The sequence below is a fragment of the Dromiciops gliroides genome, chromosome 3, assembly GCF_019393635.1.
Source record: "Dromiciops gliroides isolate mDroGli1 chromosome 3, mDroGli1.pri, whole genome shotgun sequence".
Taxonomy (NCBI): Eukaryota; Metazoa; Chordata; class Mammalia; order Microbiotheria; family Microbiotheriidae; genus Dromiciops; species Dromiciops gliroides.
Window position 1 is genome coordinate 88,087,501 of NC_057863.1, and position 25,562 is coordinate 88,113,062.

The following is a 25,562-nucleotide window of genomic DNA, read 5'->3' on the forward strand; positions in this document are numbered from 1 at the left end:
ATAGAATACCCAGTCTTGTTTAAAAAAAACTCTTAGAAGTAAAAATGTAGCTTTCCTTAATATGGGTTTTTTTTTTGGTTTTTTGTGGGGCAATGAGGGTTAAGTGACTTGCCCAGGGTCACACAGCTAGCAGGTGTCAAGTGTCTGAGGCCGGATTTGAACTCAGGTCCTCCTGAATCCAGGGCTGGTGTTTTATCCACTTTGCCACCTAGCTTTCCCTAATATGACAAGAAATATCTAAGACCAAGAGTCAGCATTATCTGTCATGAGGATAAACTAGAGGTCCTTTAAATATGTCTATTATCAGAATCACTTCTCAGCATAGTGCTTGAAATGCTAGCTATAGCAATAAGACATGAAAAAGCAATTGAGAGAATAAACATAGGTGAAGAGGAAATAAAATTACCACTTTGATGATGGTTTACTTAGAGAAGCCTAGAGCTGTGGTAGCAAACTCAAATAGAAATGGGGACTACTAAATCTTACATGAGGATCAGTATAGGTGCATATTCACTCGAAAAAAGCACATGTTAATATTACCTATGTTTTATTGTATGTATTTATTTTGTTGAGTATTTCCCAATTACATTACAGTCTGGTTTCAGCTTGCACTAGGGAGTGTTGTTGCAGGCCCTGTTTGATATCTCTGCTCTAGAGATTCAACTAAAAACTAATTGAGGGGCAGCTAGATGGTGCAGTAGATAGAGCACCGACCCTGGATTCAGGAGTACCCGAGTTCAAATACGGCCTCAGACACTTGACACTTAATAGCTGTGTGACCTTGGGCAAGTCACTTAACTCCCATTGCCCCACAAAATTAAAAAACAACAAAAATACAAAAAAAAATTTTTAAAAAACTAATTGAAACAATTGGGCAGCACAGATATGGGTTGATTGTTTAGTCTTAGGATCTCAGAGAGGGATGGGAACAAAACTAGACAACCTTATATCTCCTTTTAATCCTTGCTTTTTGCACCATTTGAAAGGAACTATGGTTAGGCTTATAAAAATAACTTTCTTGAATTCCTAACCTTCAGAACCTATTTGTAGTTTCAGGTGGAGGAGTAAAGAGTTTTTAGAGAAACTACCCACATGGGATGGTTAATTTATATGTCCTATAGATTAAGTTCTTAGAAACAATTTACCCCCCAAAATAATAAAAGAAAAAAGAAACAATTTACCCTTTACGCTCAGTAAAATCAAGACTTTTTTCTTCCATTAAATTAATATAAAAACATTAAATTTTCATATATGTTCATATAACAAATACAAAAAGATTAATTCTTACATATAGCTAAAACTAAAACAGAACTTTTTCTTTGATCCATCTGGTTTTTACGACTATATATTTTTCTTGGAAATGCTTTAAAATTTTTAACTCTTTCCTGTTCTTTATATTTCACATCTACTTAGTTGCTGTGGAACAGAAACATTAATTGCTCATGGGTAGGCTGAGCCAATATGATAAAAATATCAATGCTACCTAAATTAATTTACTCATTCAGTGCCATATCAATCAAACTACAAACGAATATACGAATACTATGACAGCTTCTTTGCAGAAGCATACAATGCTCTGATCTGTTTTGCTTTGCTTTGACATAACCAGTGATTCATAGTTATAGGGAGTCCCCTGCCAATGCAGATCTGCACCTGCTCTACTTACAGTCTTAGAAAGCTGCATGTGGTACTAAAAGATTATGTGATTCGTCCAGGTTCACAAAGCCAGTAAGTATCCAGATAGGAACGGAACTCAAGTCTTCCTGACTCAACTATGAGACTAGCTCTCTATCCATTATCACAAGCTGCCTCAGTGGTGTTCTAAAAATTAATAACATTATTTATCCTGGTCTGAAATTCTTATACCTTCTTCAATTGAAGACATTATCTATCTTCCTTAAGAGGAAAGCAATCAAAGTAGGGAGTGTAATTAATCCAACTAAGTCAGAGAGAACCTGTAATTAGATCAAAAGAGAGAGTTTATAGAGGTCAAACTAAAAGTAGGAATGTATTATTGTTAATCAAATCAAAAGAGCCCTTTGTTCACCACTAACCAAACTGAATAAAGGAATTCTTAGAAGTAGTTTTGAGAAGATATCTTCTCTCAGTGTGTGTTCTGATTTTAATTTATCTTCTCTGTGCAACTTCATCTTTCGTTTCACAATTACTATGAAATATAAGTTGGAAGCTGGGAGAGAAGTTTTCTGATTAAGCAACAGAAATTGTCAGTTAGCAGCTCTCTTGGGCACAATGCTTGTACATTAAGATGTGTCTGTGATAGATTCTGCAAAAACAGTAGAGTTGACTGTTTTTTCTACAACATATATTAAGCAAATAATTTTTTTGCAATGTCAACTATTATCAAAACATTTTGATATGTCAACTTGGTAAAATGGAATCTAATATTATATTAGTTCCATTACCTTTTTATAAGCCTAAGAAGCATGAAATATTAAGTTATGACTGGATTTAGGTACCAGTCAGACAAAAAAACTTCAAACTATGCTATTGTTACCATGGGAATATTTTATGACATGGCAAAAATCTAAACCAGAAAAAAGATCTTTCCAAAACAGCAACTCTTACAGACCAGAGATAGTCTTATCAAAAACATTTTTTAAAAGAACCTTTTTTGTAGCATCTGAATCAAATGAAAATAATGAAAACATGAGGGCATTCATTTTTTAATTTAATTTAATTTAATTTAATTATTTATTTATTTTGGTGAGGCAATTGGGGTTAAGTGACTTGCCCAGGGTCACACAGCTAGTAAGTGTCTGAGGCCGGATTTGAACTCAGGTACTCCTGATGCGTCATCTAGCTGCCCCAGGGCATTCATTTTTAAAAGACCATTTAACTATGCTGAAAAAATTTTAATCTTAGAGAACATGGATAGTTTATCTCTTAATTAGAAATTTTGAACTAAAAGTATTTAATGGTCAAAGCTTTCTTTCAATCCTATCCAAAACTAGGACTTTCTACATTTCAAATTTAAAATCTGACACTTCTATGAAACCAAAATATCAGACTGTGAATGAAACAACCCATTCTGTCCACCAGTCCCTTAGAATTTATTAGGTGCTTACTATCTATGTCATTTGTTGTTCAGTCACTTCTCTTGTGTGGACACTATATATGTCAAGCCCTGTGCTAAAAGATGGGAATACAAATATGAGCAGACAGAAAGTTCCTGTCCTTAAGGAGCTTACATTCTATGGGGGAAGACAACACATAAAAGGAAGCTGAAAGGGGGAGGGGCAAGGTACCAAGTGGTAGCAGAAGAAATCCTGTGTACAGCCTGGAAAGGAATGAAACGGGGCTGGTCCTGTATGACTTCCTAAACGAAGATTTTGGGAGAGGCCATCCAATCAGAAGCAGAGGCCTAGGGACACAGATTGGGAAAGTACAGTGCCTATGTGTGAATTACAGGGGCAGAGTGAGGCTTCAGGAGAGTAGACAAGTCTCCCATGCAGCCCAGAGAGGAACTCTCAAGGAACTTACGATCTAATGGAAACTTCTAAATTTTAATTCCAAAGAATAACACATGCTAAATAAAATCTTGGGAGAATAAACTACAGAAAATAAATAATAAAAATGTAGAGTCCTAACCAAAAGATAACCATCCCTCAGCATTCTATTTCTCTGTTTGTTCACCTCCTCTTAATTTCCTCTTACATTATCTTTCCTCTTTATAAGAGTATAAATTCTGTTTTGTTTTTTGTTTGGGGGGGGGGGTTGTTGCTTTTTAGGGGGGGCTCAATGAGGGCTAAGTAACTTGCCCAGGGTCACAAAGCTAGTAAGTGTCAAGTGTCTGAGGCCAAATATGAACTTGGGTCCTCTTGAATCCAGGGCTGGTGCTTTATCCACTGCACCACCTAGCTGCCCTCAAGAGTATAAATTCTGGACACACAGGTTTGTATTTCAAAGATACTCCTGAATCTTCTCCAAGAAGTTACATGAAGATCTGGAAACACTAAACAAAAAATTAAAACTGATCAATACTTAGCTATGAAACCTTGGGCACATCATCTGACCAGAACCTGTGTTTTCATTTGTACAATACTTGCTCCACATACCTCATAAAAGTATTGTTGGGGGGCAGCTAGGTGTCACAGTGGATAAAGCACCGGCCCTGGATTCAGAAGTACCTGAGTTCAAATCTGGCCTCAGACACTTGACACTTACTAGCTGTGTGACCCTGGGCAAGTCACTTAACCCTTATTGCCCCGCCAAAAAAAACAAACCAAAACAAACAAACAAACAAAAAACCCACCACCACAAAAAATAAAAGTATTGTTGAGACTGAAGAGAGAATTATATGCTAGGCAAATATGTTATCATTTCTGGGGAGAAGTGCTTTTTCAGTAGGCAGAACTCCATATAAGTTCATTTATTTTCAAAATGTGAAAGAGAACTTTAGAGATCCTCTAATCTCAATCACTCATTTTACAGACAGAGAGACTTAGGCCCAAAGAAATTAAATGACTTACCCCAAATCAAATGAATGAAGAGTGACTGTCAGAACTAGGATGTCTGGACACCCAGAACTTATTACCTAATTTCTAATCCTTTCCTTTTCTCCTCTGATTCCCCCCACTTGTTCATTCTTTGTTTTTCCTCTCCTACGAATTTAATCTAATTTATGAAGGATCTACTGTGTGAAGATCATTGTGCTGCAGCCAGGAGAGCTCATCAATTAGGATTCACAAGACCTAGGGTCTTCTTGTGGCCCTTATGAAGCTTGGTATAAAATGAATTGAAAACTTCTTCAAACACCTATCTCTGAGACAACGGACATGTAACTTGATACCTAGTAGTCAAATCAATATGTATGTACAGTATATGATTTGAGCTGTCACTAGTTCAACATCTCAAACTAGTCCATATTGGAAAAACTTTTATATCTACAAAACAGCTACTTCTGTCCCCCTTTCACACTCCCGCATACAGCAAAGGGAAGAAAAGGGAAGAAATATTTATAAAGTACCTACTATGTGCCAGGTATTGTGCTAAGTGCTTTACAAATATTATCTCGGGGGTGGCTAGGTGGCGCAGTGGATAAAGCACCAGCCCTGGATTCAGGAGTACCTGAGTTCAAATCCGGCCTCAGACACTTGACACTTACTAGCTGTGTGACCCTGGGCAAGTCAATAAACCCCCATTGCCCCCAAAACAAAACAAAAACAAACAAACAAATATTATCTCATGTTATCCTCACAACAACCCTACAAGGTAGGCACTGTTATTATCCACATTTTACAGATGAGGAAACTGAGGCAAACAGAGGTTAAGTGACTTGGCAGGGTCACATAGCTAGTAAGAGTCTGAGGCTGGATTTGAACTCAGGTCTTACTGACTTCAGGTTCAGCATTCTATTCAATGCACCATCTAGCTGCCTCACAAAACACATTTTTTTTTCAAGATTTAAATAGGAGACCCATGTGCTTAGAGAAGCACTGTAGCATAGTGGACAGAGTGCTGGACTTCTGGAGTGGGGAAAACTTGGTGTCAAATCTCACCTCACCAGCTACATGCCCATGGATAAGATGCAATCCTTCTGAGCTTCGCTTTGTTCATCTGAAAAATGAGATTAGTGATAACTCTGGTACCTACTTCACTGGCTTGTCATAAGAATAAATGAGATACTGTGTCATTTTGTAAGCTTTAAAGCTACACATAAATGTCAATTATTATTATTAATCATCTCTCCCAATAGAACATAAAGTCCTTAAAAGTAGGAATAATTTCATTCTTTTTCTTTGTACCCCACATACCTAACATAGTGCTTGGCACATAATAGGTATTTACTAAACAGTTGATTGAATCACTTCAAAACAACTTCAAATGCATCAAATAAAAATTTTAAATAACAAAAGAAGGCAAAGAAAAAATGAACCTTGAAGCTATGATTTCTATCCCTAATTCAATCATTGACATATGGCTTATGCCAATGGATTTCAATATTCCACAGAAGAGATCATTATAAAAATGTATGGTCATGGCAGGCATGTTTAATCTGTGCCTCCTGCTGGATATACCCGCCACCACCACCACCATCATCATGGCCAAGCATCTACTGAAATTTACTATGTTAGGTACTATGCTAGTCAATGAGGATACAAAAAGGCACAAGTTGGGTTCCTGCTTTTCAGGAGGTTGTTAAACTGGTTGTGGAAAAGATCTAAACGTTAATGAATAATAATGATGATGACAACCAAATGGCTTTCTCATGCAGTTTTGAGTAAATAAGTAGAAAAGTTTGCACTAGCCATTAAGGACAAGATAACTGTCACCAAAAATTACAGAAATTACCCTTCAAGAGGCCAGATATAATGATCAATGCAGATTATTCAAACAAAACATAAAAACTATACAACACATCCTAGCAGACTACAAAAATTTGACATCTACCAAATACTAAGACAAACCTAGTTTTCTTACTTCCATTGACTGAAAGACAACAAATCCTATTCTACTAACAAATGGCTCGAAAAATTCTTGAGAACTCAACCAATAAACTTTACTAGAACCAAACCATAGTCGCAGACCAAACTGCTGCATGTCTACAACCAACTGGACATAAAACTGATACATAAGGACTTAAAAACAATGTTTTTTTTTTAAATATACACTGTTATACCTAATATCCCACTGTGTGGAATGAACAGCTTTCAAAACAGAGAGGCCTAAAAGAAGAAATCAAAACTATGTGTGATTGAGTTGAAGTACCTGCCATTACTATCATCTTTCTTACTACTGGAGTCAGCTCATTACATTCTAATACTTTTATCCATTATGAAAAGCTATCATTGTATCTACTTATACAACAGTCCACCAAAAATTTAACATAAAAAATGGATAGTCCCTTAACCCAAGACTGTTTCTCTCTGAACCCCATCAAATATAAGACTAGAAACTAAATACAATAGTAATAACAAAACAAGATATATGCTAAGCATCAAATGAGTAACACAGATAGGAAGGGTTATATGAGTTCAAAGGAGTGTGATCAAGAAGGGCTGAGGTGAGAGTTTCATAAAAGGCCTGTAAGCAGAGCCAGCTTGGAGATCCAAAAACTAGAAGTCCATTAAAAATTCCACATATTCAAAAATTTCGAAAGAGATTAACTAAGAACAAAGTCTTATAACCACCTTATGTCTCATTCTCTATCTGTGAATGCTTGTCTCTCATCTACCTCATAGTAATGTTCTAAAAATTAAAAAGTGATGCCAAAGAACTTTCATTTCCTCAGAAGGTGATATAGAATTGCAAAACAGGATTATAACATCTTCTACTTGCCACTGTATGTTCATGCATAACCACAGGCTGACTGAATCTGGAAGACAGACACATTTACATTTTCTAAAGGAATTTCCCTTTCAGTCCATGACAATAAAAAAACCTCTGATGAAGAATTCTAACCATCATTTACTATTCCCAATTAGGTGGTCATGGTTAGTTAAAAGCTCATTAATGCTGAGAAGTCTTAGACAAGGCTGGGGATGGTGGGAATTGTAGAAAATCAAAGGAAGTGGGGCAGCTAGGTGGTGCAGTGGATAGAGCACTGGCCCTGGAGTCAGGAGGACCTGAGTTCAAATCCAGCCTCAGACCCTTGACACTTACTAGCTGTGTGACCCTGGGCAAGTCACTTAACCCCAATTGCCTCACCAAAAAAGAAAGAAAGAAAGAAAGAAAATCAAATGAAGACTCTAAACTTTGATAGATAGATGTAGACCCTGAGGAAATTTATGACAGAAGTTGTAGAGGTTCCCCAAACCCAAGACTCTCTTGACTGAAGTCACCTCAGAGAAGGCCATCCCAAGAGTGAAGTGGTCTGTATAAGTTGTAATATTGCCATCTTTAAGGGGCTAAAATTCTAGCTAAACTGTCTAAAAATTTATTGAGTGGTCACCATAAGTTAGAAGTTTTAGTAAGAGTTTAGACTTTTAAGTACTTATTAAGGAGTATAATAATTTGAAGAGGAGAGAGAAAGAGGCCAAGATTCCTTCATCTATCTATCTCAGGGAGCCAGAATCTCAGCTCCACTCAAACCGAGGTCCTGGGCAAAAAGCAAGCCCTTGCCCCTTCCTCCTCCCACAAGCCTCCCATGAAACAGGAAACAGGGCCGTCTACACACCCACACAGCTCCAAGCTGATTGGCTGGTAGCTCTGATTGACACGTCTAACAGGCAGCTCTACAGAAGTAACTTCTAGACACCAGGCTGACCTTCGAAATCCCAGAAAAGTTAAGTTCTGGATGCTAATGTCACCTGGATTGTCCTCACATGGCTTCTCTTCGTGGCAGAACTTCCCTACAGTATCTCTCCAGTAGGGGGTGCAATTCCAATTCTCATAAGGTTAACCCTGCAATGCCTTCAACTTTTCCACCTATCAATATAATGGAAAAGTATACAACATCTATTTTCATTTCTCTATCTTCATTTCTACTTAAGTCATGCATATCTCATCTAGAAGTATAATTTTACAGGGTACAGTATATCCTGTATACCTAATAAGCAATAGGTGATACAAGAGAGGTAAAATGATCAGTTTTTTTATGCTGACATTTTACTCAAAATATATGAAATTGCTTTACAAATTAAAGTAAGGTTGCTTACAATTAGTTGTTGATGCTCAAAGAAACATCCCAAAAAAAAGAATACAAAAAAAAAAAGAAACATAAATCACGTTTCTTTAAAAATGTAGGAGGAAAACCAACCCAAAACAAACCTCTAGGGAATGAATTTCAAAATTAAGCAGGTATATAAGACAAATATGGTTGAAAAAAAGCAAATACAAATTTAAGGTCCGCTAAGTAGCCCTTCATTTTCAGCAACTAAACTACCAGGAGCTACCAAACTACCACATCATAATCAACCAAGCATCATGCATTTATTAAGTGCCTACTATTTGCAAAACTGTTCAAAACAAACACAGACATCTCAGGAGAAATTCATGAAACTCATAAGCCGTATTCAGTTCTGCTCAACAACATGACAAAAGTAAATAATTTCAAAAGTAAGATTAAAGCAAATTCTTTCACTCAGGGACTTTGTACTGTAACACTAGTAATTTAGGTTCTATGGTCCTATGGGAAAAGACTACTATGTACAAAGCAAAAAGAATTGGATTCAAGTCCCAGATCTTCTACTTGTTACCTACATTTGACCTTAGGCAACTCAAACTCAACTTCTAGGGCCTGTTTACTCATCTATAAAATAAAGAAGTTGCACTACATTACTTATGACACCCCCTTAAATTCTAAATCTACAAAATTATTCAACTGTGAATAGAAATGACTTTTGGTAGATATCAAACAGTTATGATTTGGTTGTGTGAAGTCAAGTCAACAAGCATTTAATAAGATCCTTCTATATACCAATTACTATGCCAAGAACTGATATAGTTCCAAATTGTTTTCCAAAGTAGTGGAACAGGGGCAGCTAGGTGGTGCAGTGGATAAAGCACTGGCCCTGGATTCAGGAGGACCGGAGTTAAAATTTGGCCTCAGACACTTGATACTTACTAGCTGTGTGACTCTGGGCAAATCACTTAACCCTCATTGCCCTGCAAAAACCCCCCCAAAAAAACACACAAAAACACACAAAACAAAGTCATTAAACAAAATCACAGCTCTACTAACAGTGCATTAGGATGCCTATTTTCCCATATCATTAAAAACAATTGTCATTCCCTCCCTCATTTTTGTCAATTTTCTGGGTGTTTGGGTCTCAGAGTATCTTTAATTTGCATTTATCTAGTGGTTATTAGGAGCATTTTCTCCAGTATTTATTAATAGATTGGGTTTCTTTCTTGAGAACTACACTTAACTCTTGGAGTAACTCTTGTACTTGTACTTATATATATGAATTAGTTCCTTATATATCTTGGATATCAGACCTTTATTGCAGAAATTTGCAGGAATGATTTTTTCCCCTATTAACTATCTCCCTTCTCATTTTCACTTCATTAATTTTGCTTGTACAAAAAATTTTCAATTTTAAATAATCAAAATTGCCCATTTTATTTTCTATGATCCTATCTATGTCTTATTTGGTCATGAAATCCTCCCCCATACACATTTGCAATAGGTATATCCTTCCTTATATTCCTTTTAATTTGTTTATCACAGGTTCTTTATCAAAGTCATGTATCTACTTGGAACTTATTATGATATATGGTGTAAGGTATAGGCCCAACCCAATTTCTGCCAAACTGCTTTCCAGTTTTCCCAACAATTTTTTTTCAGATAAATCCATGCCACAGTAGTTGGGATCTTAAGTTTTGTTTTTGTTTTGGGGGGTTTTTTGGGCGGGGGGGGGGGGGTGCGGGGCAGTGGGAGTTAAGTGACTTGCCCAGAGTCACACAGCTATCAAGTGTCTGAGGCCGGATTTGAGCTTAGGTCCTTCTGAATCCAGGGCTGGTGCTTTATCCACTGTGACACCTAGCTGCCCCCTGGGATCTTAAGTTTTATCAAACAATATGCTACTATAATTGCATACTCAATCTCTTCCATTGATTGACTTCTCGCCTATTTAACCAGTATCAAATTTGTTTCAATGATTACAGCTTTATAGTACAGTTTGAGATGTGATACAGCTAAGGACCCTTTTCTTCCACATTTTTCCCCACTATTTCCTTTGAGATTCTAGACATTCTGTTCCTCCAAATGAATGTTATCTTCTCTAGCTCTATAATGTAATCCTTTGGCAGTCTGGCATGGAAATGAATAAGTAAATTAACATACTGTCATTTTAATTTTTTTTTAATTTTTTTGGCATGGACCAACCATGATTAATTAATGTTTCTCCAATTATTCAGGCCCATCTTTATTTCTGTAAAAGAATGTTTTGTAGTTGCAGAAATATAATTTCTTTTTTTTTGTTTTTTTGTTTTTTTGTTGTTGTTGTTTTCTTTTGTTTGTTTTTTTGTGTGTGTGAGGCAACTGGGGTTAAGTGACTTGCTCAGGGTCACAGAGCTAGTAAGTGTCAAGTGTCTGAGGCTGGATTTGAACTCAGGTACTCCTGAATCCAGGGCCAGTATTCTATCCACTGTGCCACCTAGCTGCTCCCAGAAATATAATTTCTATGTGAACTTTCATATAGGTAGGTGCGCGAATATTTTATACATTATATAGCTATTTTGAATGGAATTTCTTTCTCTTCCTGCTGGATTTTGTTGGTAATAAACAAAAATGTTGGTGATATGTATGGGTTTCTTTTCTATCCTGCTAGGTTGTTAAAGTTGTTAACTATTTTAATTAATTTTAGCCTATTCTCTAGGATTCCAAATGGGCCTCCATATTATTTGCATAAAATAATTTTGTTTCCTCTTTGCTGGTCCCTTTTTTTCCTCAATTTCTTTTTCTTCTTGCTATAATTAGCATTTCTGGCACTATAACAAAATAATAGCACTGAAAAAAGGATGTCATCATTTTATCCCTAATCTTATTGGAAAGGCCTCTGGGTTATCTCCCCTACACATAATGTTAGCTCTTGATTTTAGACAGTTTTAAACATATTACAGAAAGGTGTATTTATTCCTTTTTAGCATTTTTGTTACATTTTATCAATATTTTCCAGTTATTTACTGATGTAATCATGATTTTCATTGTTTTGTTATTAATATGGTCTATTATATTTATAGTTTTCTTGCATCAACACTGCATTCCTAATATAATACCAACCTGCTCAAAATGTATAATATTGTTTGATATGTTTTGTCTCTATCTGTTATTGCATATCTCTTCAATAGGGTATCATTCATTTAGATTGTATGTATATATGTGTGTATATATTTTGCAAAGTGTATCATAAAGGGGAGTGGCTTCAGGGAAGTTTCTTTTAGTTTCATTTTTAATGTGTGAATGACTTAAAACAGGTATGAAAATAGCTTCTTACTCAGAATTTCTAAGTTCCAAGTATAGGCAAATAACTTTCTACTGGGCCTTTGGGGCCCACCTGATGAAATAATAAGAGCTTTAGCAATTAAACTTGGTAGTTTATTTTGGACACATAAAATAAAAATGTTTCACCTTTTATAGCTTTTAATAAGGTATTTTGAAAGCTAGAGTAAATATGGTTAAATGAAATATTTCTACATGGTGTCAGAGAAACATGGGAAGATTTATATGAGAAGATACAGAGTAACAAGAGGGAAATATAAGAATCATTTATGGGGCGGCTAGGTGGCGCAGTGGATTGAGCACCGGCCCTGGATTCAGGGGGACCTGGGTTTGGATCCGACCTCAGATACTTAACACTTAATGGCTGTGTGACTTTCAGCTAGTCACTTAACCTCAACTGTCTCACACACAAAAAAAAGAATCATTTATACAACAAAACAACACTGAAGAAAATCAACTAATGATTGAAGAACTCAAATCAATGCAAAGACCAATCACAATGCCAGAAGACTAATGATGCTTTCTGACACTCACTCTCCTGAAAGAAAGATGATAGATTCAAGGTGGGGAATGAGACACATTTTTTTATTCACAGTCAACATAGGAAGTGTTTTGCATAACTATGCATATTTGTTATAAAGGTTAATTTTCTTTTCAAGATCCAGCCATTCAGGAGAGCAATTTGGAACTATGCCCAAAGGGCTATAGAACTGTGTATAACCTTTGATCCAGCAATACCACTGCTAGGATTATGTCCCAAAGACATCCAAAAAAAGAGAAAAAGGCCTATTTGTACAAAAATATTTATAGCAGCTCTTTTTGTGGTGGTTAAGAATTGGAAATCAAAGGAATGCCCATCAATTGGGGAATGGCTAAACAAGCTATGGGATCCAATGGTGATGAAATATTATTGTGCTATAAGAAATGACAAGCAGAATGATTTCAGAAAGGCCTGGAAAGACTAGTATGAACTAATGTATAGTGAAGTGAGCAGAACCAAGAGAACGTTGTGAATAGAGACATCAATATTGTTTGATGAAGAATTGTGAATGACTTTACTATTCTTAGCAATACAATGATCTAAGACAATCCCAAAGGACTAATGATGAAACATACCATCCACCTCCAAAGAAAGAACTGATATTGATTAAACACAGACTGAAGCATGCTATTTTTCCACTCTTTCATTTTTTCTTTTATTCAAGTTTTCTTATACAAAATGACTAATATGGTAATATTTTACATATTTGCACATGTATAACCCACATCTGATTGCTTACAGCCTCATGGAGGGGACCAGGGAGGGAGGGAAGGAGGGATAAAATTTGGAACTCAAAACTATAAAAAAGTTTATTATTTTAAAATAATTTTTTAATAAGGGAGGAAGTATGAGGGAAAAAGAGAGAGGCTAGAGATAGAATTGCTTTAAAAAAAGGAAAGAAAGAAAAGGTCACTGAAGCATCTTTGGGGGGGGGGGTGAGGCAATTGTGGTTAAGTGACTTGCCCAGGGTCACACAGCTAGTGTCAATCGTCTGAGGCCGGATTTGAACTCAGGTACTCCTGACTCCAGGGATGTTGCCCTATTCACTGCACTATCTAGCTGCCCCACTGAAGCATCTTAAAAGAGCAAACACAGGAGAACCAAAAAGAAAGTCAGACAAGGAGGAAAGCTTTGAAAGTTACATGTCAAAGTTATTAAATACTTGAAGAAAGGGCATGTTATTCATAACAGAAATTTACAATTTTATATACAATTTTCTTTATCTGTTGTTTCATATGTAGAAATATTAATATTATTGTAGTGTTTAAGTTCAGAATTTTTTAAAAAATTAAACCAGGGAAACATTTACCCACATGTTTCCTGATCTTTCCTGAAATTTCACACTTTCAGAAATAGTTTTTTTTTTGTGAATCCAAAATATGTCTCCCAGTTTCAAACCACCTCAAACAGCCCTAATTCCTTCATATGCTCAATACACAGTCTCACCAAGTTGCTAAACTATTCTCATTTGGCTAAAACAGTGACTTTTTAGCCCAACAGAAGCTAATGGAATTTCCAATCCTTGCTCTAGTACCAGAGAACCCTCTGGTATTCTGTACTTTGCAGAATGGCATTAGCTTCATTAAGGTTTAGGAGTTATTTTCCAGTTTATATCTAGACATTTTCCTTGTAGACACTTTTAGGTTTTATATCCTTTATATCCTGTCACAGCAATCTATGAATTCTTCCTTAATAAAGTTTTTTGTATATGACACTCATTCCTGTGACCTCTCTGGTTATAATCCTCATTGTAGTCTTCTTGACTTCAGTCATTCTTCCCTCTAATCCATTCTATGCACTGCTATAAAATAATCTTCTTAAAATACTCTTTGGTATATGCCATGGCCCTGGTCCAAATACCTTAGTCTACTATTCAAAATCTTGCACAATCTAGGTTTAACTTACCTCTATCTACTCCAATGTTCTCTCGTTATTCCCCTACATAAATTCATTATTAGTCCACTGACCATGGACCAAAATATATTGTCTACATTGCAACATCCATGCTTTTGCTTAGTGTCCATGATGCTTAATCTAAATTTTACCTTCCCCATTCTTTTCCTATAAGTAAAATAAAACTAATAAAAATGGGAGTAGGATTATCCCCTGAATTAATGTCAATATAGTAAAACCTTAGTAATTTGAGCACAGATGATATGAAATGTGACAATTTGGTCAGTGGCTAGATTGAAACTTCTGAACTTTTAAGATGGGTTTCTAAGCAAAATTATAATGTATGCAAAATTATAAAGAAAATGTTTCACCTACTTAAAAAAATAAATTCAAGTGATTTCCATTTTCCCTTCTACCACTAAAATTTCAAGTCATTAGAAGTACTTTTTACTGTTATGCTTACTACGTAAAATTGTTTATTAAGCCTATCCTTTAAGCAAGCTCTCTTTGATAAAATGATGGAAGGAGATGGTTTCAGAGAAACCTGGGAAGACTGGTATGAACTGATGCAAATGTAACATGAGTAGAACAATTTATACAATAATGGCAATATTGTAAAAACAAACAATTTTGAAGGACTTGGGAATGTTAATCCACACAATGACCAGCAACAACTCCAGACAACTCAAAATGAAATAAGCTATCCACCTCATGATAGAGATGATGTATTCACATGACCAATGAAGTAATCTGTTTTACTTGACTACATATATTTGCTTGACTATACATATTTGTAACAGGGACTGTTTTTCTCAATGGGTCAGAGGGAGAGAACAAAGGGAGAGAATACTGAAGACAAATTAAAATTTCATTTAAAAATTTTTTAACATTATAGAGCCTTTATAAACCACTGGTTCTACTCATATGGTAAAATTGAGGAGCATATAGAAGTTATTCTCTATTTTAATTTGATTTTTGTTTCAAATGAATGTTAATAGTGACAAGAACTTTTGAGATAAAACAGCTTCATTTTTAAATAAACCAGTTCTGGGGCAGCTAGGTGGTGCAGTAGATAGAGCACCAGCCCTGGAGTCAGGAGTACCTGAGTTCAAATCCATCCTCAGACACTTAACACTTACTAGCTGTGTGACCCTGGGCAAGTCACTTAACCCCAATTGCCTCACTAATAAATAAATAAATAGATAGATAAACAAACCAGTTCTCACTTTTAAATATAAAGTTCTTATCTGTAGCAACAGGTTCAATATAGTACCAAAAGACAAAAGTTTAAAAAACCTCTAATTAAATATAATGAATGAAATGAAAAATCAATCTAATAGGAAGCTAATACCTAAATAAACAAAAGGGTTGTGACTTGTGTACCTGCCACTGACATTCTGAATGTAAGATTCAGGATTATGGATGCTGAGCTGAATGTGCCCTCAGAAGTCATTTTGTCAATAAATATTTATTAAGCAACTACTAAGTGCCATGCACTGTTCCAGCCCTGAAGATTTAAAGGCAAAAGACAATGAGCTGCTCACAAGGAGTTCACAGTCTAATAGAGATGAATACATGAAAACAACTATGTACAAACAAGATATTTAAAGGATAAATTGGAAATAATTAATAATGAAAAGGCACTAGCATTAAGAGGGATAAGGAGGGGCAGCTAGATGGCGCAGTGGATAGAGCACCGGCCCTGGAGTCAGGAGTACCTGAGTTCAAATTTGGTCTCAGACACTTAACACTTACTACTTACTAGCTGTGTGACCCTGGGCAAGTCACTTAACCCCAGTTGCCTCACTTTAAAAAAAAAAAAAAGAGGGATAAGGAAAGGCTTCCTGTAGAGATGTGATTTTAGCTAGGACTTGAAGGAAGACAAAGAGACAAAGAAACAGACAAGAAAGAGCATTATTCCAGGTATGCAGAACCACCAGTAAACATGCCCTGAGTATGAAGATGGAGAGTTCAAGGAAAAGCAAAAAGGCCAGTATCACTGGATTGCAAAGTATATGGAGGAAAGTAAGATGTAAGAAGACTGCAAAAACAGGAGGGAGCCAGGTTGTGAAAGGCTGCAAATGAAAAACAGAGGATTTTATAGAGGAGACAGGCACTGGAGTTTACCAAAGAAGAAGCTGACATGATCAGGTCTTTGTTTTAGGAAGATTAATTTGACAGCTGAGTGGGAATGGAATAATGTAGTCCAACTGCTTCATTTTAAAATAAAGAACCTAAGGCCCAGGAGAGGTTAAATGAATTGCCCCCAGTCACCCAAGCAGAAAGTAAGAAGCACAGCCCGAACCCCCAAAACAAATGCCCTGACTCCAGACCTAACACTCAGCCCACTACACCTATGCTGCCTCTCTATCCATTTGTATCTTCAAACAATGTTATTTTTTATCAGAACCATTCTTTTCATACTCAAATAACAGACAGCAATACTAAGTCTAGGAATCATAATTAAAACACAAATAAAGGTGCATTAAATAGCAATATCAAGGTAAAGTTTAATGGCTTTTTCCACAAACTTCTTCCATTGAGATTTCCCATTCATCCATTTTATAATGAAATGGTTTTCTCTTCACTAAAGTCATAATTACTCTACTTCTGGTCATCTTCCGAATGGAATACACAGTCTTACCAGGGCGAGGCTTTAAAAACCTTTAAGGTGCTTTTCTCACTTGCCTCCTACAGAACAAGATAGGTAGGTGTTAGTACAGGAGGTGAAGGCAGCTGGAGACCCAACAAGGTCAAGGAGTATCTTAAGTATGGGAAGCACAACGACTGAGTATCTGATCATATCATTTGGTCCCCTATTTGGGGGCTTCACATCAGTAATAGCTAGACAACAATCAGTTCAGAAGGGTTATCAGAAAGAGTGCTGGAGGAGAGGAGTTAGGACTATCCTCAGAAGGTGATTAGGGGAAAAGAGAGAGTACTGGTTGAGTTAAGTCCTACCTGGGCAGAGAAGTATATGAGGGATTGTAGAGAGGCACAGTTTTCCTTCTATTAGAAAATGTCTAGAAAAACAAATGTTGTCTTTATGTTTCCTTGCTACAGATTAATGGGGAGAAAGACAAGTGTTTCTGTGTATCTTCTAAAATTTGAAGATGCACAATATTCATTTCTCACTTTAGAAATAGAATAAGTAGGAAACGGGCTTTCTAAAGGAGTGGAGGTACAACCATATGATGCATATTTCAGTTCTTCTCATTTGGATCTTCTCTTTTTTTAATAATGAACATTTTTATTTAAAGTTTTGAATTACAAATTCTATCCCTCTTCCCCTCTCCCCCCTCCCCACAGCAGTAAGTAATCAGATATAGTTATACAGTGCAATTATGTAGAATATTACCATATTAGTCCTTTTGCATATCTTTCATATACTTAGTGGGGGGGCAGAGCAATGAGGGTTAAGTGACTTGCCCAGAGTCACACAGCTAGTAAGTGTCAAGTGTCTGAGGCTGGATTTGAACTCAGGTCCTCCTGACTCCAGGGCTGGTGCTCTCTCTACTTCTCCACCTAGCTGCCCCTCCCCATATACTTTTAAAAAATTGGGGGCAGGATAGGGTTTCTCTCTCCTCAAGGCCTATTACTTAGCTCCGGCAAGAGAAAGAAACATGGTGTAATGGATAGAGAGCCAAGCTTTAGCCAGGAAGACCTGCCTTCAAGTTCTACCTCGGACACAAACTAGTTTCCCCTCGGTGTCCTAAGTAACCCTGTAAGGCTTTAAATGGAAGTACAGTTACCTATCTACATTGACAGTCTCCACACAAGAAGCTCCCTACACATCCAGGAAGGCTAAATATTCGGTAGAAACTGGACCTGCTGCTAAGCTTTGTCTGACTTTTGCTGCGCCACAGGCAATTACAGACATACAACAGGCTTTAAATACTAACACTACCAAAACATCTGTGCATATTATACTGGTGACAGTTTGAGACCTAAGTCCAAAATCCAAAGTAGAATATCATGTAATTTATACATAGTCTATATGTATAGCACTCTCCCCCTAAATACAGCACACTTGTCTGGTTTTTGGCTTTGTTTTGAACCACATATATGTGGCACAATTAAGGACCATAAAAGAGCTTTCACTCTGCACATCAGAATTTACAAAATAAAGGCCAGTATTTACCTGTGTTAAATAGTAGCCACTTCATTATAAGTTATAACTTGTTTTAGCCAAAAGAAAAAGACAAATTCTTCCCACACTTCACCTTTCCCCTTAGAAAGTCTCCAACACAGCCTCCACCAACCCCACTCCCACCTCCTTCTTACACAAACACATACACACACACATACACTGTAGCTTTCGTTAAAACAAAAAAGCCAGTAGAATTTTCAAACAAAAATACAACTAACATTTCTTTTCCTGTTTAGTGCCAGTTCCAAGGGCTTAATCACTGTCCAGCATGTCTTCTACTTCCTAGCTTCTTAAACTGTGGGTCTCAACCCCATATGGGGTCACGTAACTGAATGTGGGGGTCTTGAAAAATTTGGCAACAGTAAAAGGTTATGTATATGTATTTCATATGCCCATATACTGAGGGTTGAGTAAAAATTTCTCTGGCAAAAAGGCAACACGAGTGGAAAAAGTCCTGTCCTATGCTAATCCTCTCTTGGTGGAGTAGTGAAAAGATCCAACCATTCTGGAGAGCAATTTAGAACTATGCCCAAAGGGCTATAGAACTGTGCATACCCTTTGATCCAGCACTGCTAGGTTTATATCCCAAAGACATTCAAAAAAAGAGAAAAAGGCCTATTTGTACAAAAATATTTATAGCAGCTCCTTCTTTCAGTGGCTAAGAATAGAAAATCAAAGGAATGCCCATCAATTGGGGAATGGCTAAACAAGCTGTAGGATCCGATAGTGACAGAATATTATTGTGCTATAAGAAATGACAAGCAGGATGATTTCAGAAAGGCCTGGAAAGACTAGTATGAACTAATGTATAGTGAAGTGAGCAGAACCAAGAGAATGTTGTGCAAAGAGACAACAATATTGTTTGATGAAGAATTGTGAATGACTTTACTAGTCCCAAAGGACTATTGATAAACTATTCACCTCCAAAGAAAGAAATGATATTCATTAAACACAGACTGAAGCATGCTATTTTTCAGTTTCATTTTTTTCTTTTATTCAAGTTTTCTTATAAAAAATTACTAATATGGTAATGTTTTACATAATTGCACATATATAACTCTTATCTGATTGCTTACTGCTTCAGGAAGGGGGCAGGGGAGGGAGGGAAGGAGGGATAAAAAAATGGAACCCAAAACTACAAATAAAAATGTTTATTACTTAAAAATAACCAAATAAATAAATTTTAAATGGAAGTTAAGAAAAAAAGAAGTCCTATCCTACCTGATGTACCTGCTCAAACTGATAGACCCAAACCATAAGCTTCCCTAAGTGATTAAGAGTTTTAGTTCCAAACTTCCACTCATTCAACTGAGAGAGCCACTGGGGTTGAAAAAGATTGGGGTTCTTAAGCTGGGCTCTGTTAACTTGATTGTTTTTTTTATAACTGTTTCAATATAATCAGTTTCTTTTGTAATTCCTGCATTCGTTTTATGCATTTACAAACACTCTGAGAAGTGGTCCAGAGGTTTTACCATATTATCAAAAAGGTCCATTACAAACAAAACAATTAAGAGCTCCTAGACTAGATGATCTCTAAGATTCCCTTCCAGATTTATGACCCTATGGGCATGCTCTAGAACACTCTAAAGTCCTATCTTAATTTGGATGTGTTCCTAAAACTTGGTGTATTAAACAGAAATCTAGCCAACGGACTTGTTTTAAATTCATTACCGAATCTGGTTGTCAAATGAAACTTGTGAACCCCTTTGTTAAAATGAGGGATCCTGGATAATGCAAATAATAAATTCTTATTTGTTTCACAATTTCAAGGTTTTTTCAATTAATCTGACAAATATTCAAGTGGCTATTCTGTGCAAAGCACTATGCTAGGTGATAAGAAAAGTAAGACAGGATCCTTACCCTGACAGAACTTAGAAGTCTAGTTAAAGGGACAGCACATATATAAATAACTCCAACACAAAATAATTCATGATAAAAGCCACCTATCCATGAGCCCTTCCCTATTCCCAGAGTCAGTAATTGCCATTCCCCCTCAGACCTCATTTTATTTATGTTTATCAAATGCACCTGAATTAGGTTTTAAAAGATGGAAAGAAATTAAACAGGTGAAAAAGATGAAGGAAGAAACAAAAGAAGCAAAGACAAGGAAATGGAAAAGCACATGAGCTTTGAGAGAAAGGGAAATAGTCCACTTTACCAGCAGAGAGTACATATAGGGGAACAGTATAAGATAAATCTGGAAAAGTAAAGCAGCCACAGATTGTGGATGGCCTTGAATGCCAAGCAAAAGAGTTTTAGGGGCAGCTAGGTGGCCTAATAGATAAAGCACCAGCCCTGGATTCAGGAGCACCTGAGTTCAAATTCAGTCTCTGACACTTGACACTTACTAGCTGTGTGACCCTGGGCAAGTCACTTAACCCTCCTTGCCCTGGAAAAAAAAAAAGGAGTTTTAACCTGATTCCCTGGACACTAGGAAGTCATTCTTTGGTCATTTTTGAGTTGACCAGATCTATGTGTAAAGAAGATTGTCACTCAATCAACAAGCATTTATTAAGCACCCATTATGTGCCAGGCAGCTCTAAGTCCTTTGGATATAAAGAACAAAACAAAATAGTTCCTATCCACAAGAAGCTTACAGTCTAAACAGGGTAAACAAGATGGACATATGACTACATATAAATGTACATATGAGTACATCTCAATGAGTATAAATAGAAGGTAATTTACGGAGTTGGGGAAATGGAGAGGGGTCAGACTTAAAGCAGGGAGAAGAATGAGAAGGCTAATGGACTGAGGTAGTTGTTCTATGAGTAGAAAAAGGGAAATATGGATGCTAGAGATGTTATAGAGGCAGTATCAACAAGACTTGGGGCAACTGAGGGGATATGTGGAATTAAGTGAGGAATGAGGACCCCAGGATGGCTCCAAGTGTGTGAACCTAGGTGACTGGAAGGACAGTGATGCCTCAACAAAAACAGGGAACTAAAAAAAAGAAAGAGTTTGGTCTGGCTCCTGTTGTATTTGAAATGCCTACAAGCCATTCAGTTCAAAGTGTCCAACAGGTGGCTGGTGATACAAAACTAAAAAACAAGAAAGAGACAAGGACTAGATATGCAGAGCTAGGGGGTCAACTGAAAGGAGAGGGTATTGCAACAAAAGGGGAATGTTAGAGGGGGAGAAAATGGAAGTAGGAGGTTATCGCTACTGTCTAAGCAGGTGGTAATGCCAGCTACCCTAGACTGCTAGCAGCTGGAATAGAGAGATGGATGGTAGTGATATCGTGGAGGTAAAAGTGACACTACTTGACCGGATATGCAAAGGTAAGAGAGATGGCGTTGTTAGAGAAATTATGACGGTTATATAAATGGAGACTGGAAGGATGGTGGTACAATTCAAAGAAATAGTCTGAATGAAGAGTATTTAGAAGAAAATTTAAAATAAGATTGATTTTAAATATACTGAGCTTGAGGCACCAGTGAGAGTACAGTTAGACAGCTGGAGGTGTGGATATGGGGTTTAGAGGGAGGTAAGAGTAAGAAACTACTGAAAGGGAATGACACGGCCAAGAATGAAATCTATGAGCCAAATCTTGGACCATTTAGAAATTAGGAAAAAGATAAGAAAAGTGAAGGAGAAAAAAATAAAGTGTGTGTCCCTGAAGCCAAAGTATGAAAAAGCATCCCAAAGGAATATGCTGTAGAGAACAAGAATGAGAGCCGAAAGAAGGTCACTTATTTGGTAATAGGGAAATCATCCATGACTTTGGAGAAAGCAACTTTCAGCAAAGAGGTAAAGATGAAAGTTAGATTTCAAGAGAGACGGAATGGTAAGTAAAGGCCCTGGATACAAACAACTTTAACTGCTGAAAAGGGGAGAAAAGAAGAAAGGTGTGGTGGTGGCTAGATGTGGGTGGAAGGCTCTTCCCCCACTGGAGACCTGAGTACATTCCTTGATAGTTGGGAAGGAACTGGTGAGAATAAGACTTAAGATGTATGAAAGAAAGGGACAAATGCTGAAGCAAGGGGGAAACCAGAGGGAATGGAATCAGAGGCATAGGATATGTGTACATCTAGTGGGGAGAAGAGAAAAGAGGGAGGGAGAAAGGGGAAAAGAGGGGAAAAGAGGGGAGAGAGATAAGAGGAGACAGAGGGGGAGAGGAGAGATAGGGAGGGAAGAGAAGAGAGGGAGAGAAAGGGGGGAGAGAGAGATTCGTAAGTGTTTAATTATGTGCTGAAGACACAAATACGTACAAGGAGATGGTTTTTACCCACAAGGAGCCACATTCTAATGGAAGAAGAGGACATAAAGGAGGGTAGGGGAGAGGGAAAGCTGGTTTGTGGCAAGGTCAGGAGATGAAGTCGAGAGAGTGATCTGGGCTGGGAGAAAGGAAAGTTAAGAAAGCTCCTCAGAAGACAGTCTTAATTTTTTTAGTAAGTAGATGTTAACTTGAAGTACACATTGACTATATCAGGGTAGTAGAAAGTGAAATGTCAAATAAACAGAAGCTCCACTGAGGAGAGACTTACTTGGTGAAAAAGTGTTGCTCACCTGAAAAGACAACCACTTTCCAAGGAGGCAGAAGCAATGCTGGGGCAGTGCTATGAGTGGTGGCTCTGGAGTAAGAGGACTCGGGTTCATATCCTACCTCTGTGACTTTGAGCAAGTGACTTCACCCTCCTGCCTCAGTTTCCTCATCAGTAAAATGAGGAGGTTGACACAGCTGACCTCTGAGGCACCTTTCTATGATCTGTCAGCCTATGAGGAATATCAGCAGCTCATCACTCCACCAAAGGAAACACCAAGGTGTGCACGTTCAGTCCAGCAGACAGTACTGGGCAAAGGTCCTTTCACACCACAGGAACACCAGGTACCCTGGTCAAGTGCCTTCCCAAAGCTGGCAGAGCAAAGGTAACTGTCTTTGAAATATTCTATATATCAGCGATTAGCAAGTTCTTAACTCTAATATACGTATCACTCAGAAATTCAGTTTTGGATATCTTTACCTGAACTGATTCGAAATTCTTCGAAACATACCTAAAGAAGTAATTCCCCAATCTGTAAACCAAAAAGTCTCCTTTTTGCAAGGGGACTATGAATTCATAAATAAACATGTAGGCAGAATACATTTCACAATACAGGTAGTACTATTTTCCAAATATACGTACTTAATAAGATAACAAATTCATTTAAAAGTGTTAACCGAATCCATAGTAGCTTATCTTAATTATTTTCCACAACTCCTGTCATGGGAAGGAAGGGGAGGGTTTGGGGGAGGGGAGGATCCATGAAATAGTCTGACTTTAAAAAGGAGTCCTGATGGTGATAAGATTGGGAAATACTGCACTAGTTAAAGAGACATAACTAAAAATGGTTTTTTCTAATTAAACCATTCAAACTTTATATAATTCGCTATGCCTACCACAAGCTGTGATTTAAATAACATCAAAAAGTCCCAAACTCCTTTTATGCCACAATTCTAAGAACTGTTTTATTATTAGAAAATAGGAAATAATGTTTAAGTCCATGGTTTTATCCTACTTTATAGAGATCACATCACAAATGACTTCATTAGAGAGCCTTAGTGGTTAGAACCCTGGACTTGGAGTCTGGAGGAATTGCATACAAATTCTACCTTACTAGAACTAGTTAGTTACTACTTGTGTGATCCTGGCCAAGTCACTTAATCTTTCTAAGCCTCAGTTTCCTCATTTGTATATTGGGGATAATAATAGTACCTATCTCCCAGGGTTGTTATAGGGATCAATTGAAATAGCATGTAAAGAAAATCAAATGAGGTAATATATGTAAAGCACTGCAAAAAGTGAAATGCTATATAAATGCTATCTGTGATTAGATTTTAATAATTTAACTTTCCAATATAGCTGCAGGAGCGACAAAAATGTTGACACAAAAATGCTAAAAGCCTTAACTATGAGATGTCTGAAGTCTGTTTCCCACTGCACCTCCTTGGAAAAAATCACTGCTATTTACTTTTTTTTAATTTTACTTTTAATATATGAAGTTTTCACATGTAGATTAAAATGTTACAAATTAAGAATGTTTCACTATCTAACACATTTACAAAGAAATTTAAAATAAGTCATTTGTTCCCTAAAAGAGATAAATAAGGAGCTAGAATAATCTATTACACTGAACAGAGTTTTAAAACATTTTTCAACTGAAAATTTTAAATTATTTTTATATTATAAACATATGTAAGAAAAAATTAAAAGATAAACATATTTATCCTAAAAGTAAAAGACAATATTAAAATATCCAAGGCACAAAAGTCATACTGATGTGTTACCTAGAAATCTCTCTCAAAGAAGGCCCTTTTTTAAAAATGGAAAACAAGGAATCAAACCCTGTGTTTATCAAGAAACTCACACGACGGCATATATGTATATATGGAAATATTGTCAAATTTTCCTTGTTTTAAAATTATTAATTTGTTTGCTATTCTTAAACTGAGACAATATTACAAGTATGATTAGATACTGGAGATGAGTAACAGTGATTACATAAGATAGCTTTATAGTTTGTCTTCCAAGCAATCCATAAGCAACTGAAAGATTTCCACAAACTGGAGGAAGAAAATATCTTAAAAGGGGTGGCTATTATAACCCATAAACTACAGTAACACTTCAAGTCTCACAAGTTTCATACTCTTAAAGTTGTCTCAGTGACTGAAAAGTGAAGAGACGTCAAAAATATCTCTGCCCAACAGCAAGTAACCCTAAAGATATAGGAAAATATGAGTGACCAGCTTCGGAGAATGAATCTGTGATATACTTGTCTGTCCAAAAAGACCAGCAATTAACAGGATTACAATACTTGAAGAATATCACAGATCTATTCACCATCATTTAGTCTAGCCACTCAGTAACATATGAAAATAATAAGAGTAATCTGGATCCAATAACAACACCCCCCCAAATGTTCCAAATTCAAAAATTAATATTCGTGCCTACGCTGTAATAAAAATGCCAAGTATAAAACATAAATGTGCGTCTTTGAAAACTGAAAGCTCTATTCCCAAAGATCTCATAATAGCACACACAGTTCACTGGTGATTAAAACATTATTTTTAATTCACGCATTACCTCACAGCT

General features: G+C 36.7%; 1 protein-coding gene across 3 annotated transcripts in view; it reads right to left on the reverse strand.

Annotated features, from left to right (window-relative positions):
• Positions 1-25,562, reverse strand: part of BMPR2 (bone morphogenetic protein receptor type 2) — a 195,945-nt gene that overhangs the window by 169,140 nt on the left and 1,243 nt on the right. The gene's annotated exons all lie outside the window — the stretch shown is intronic.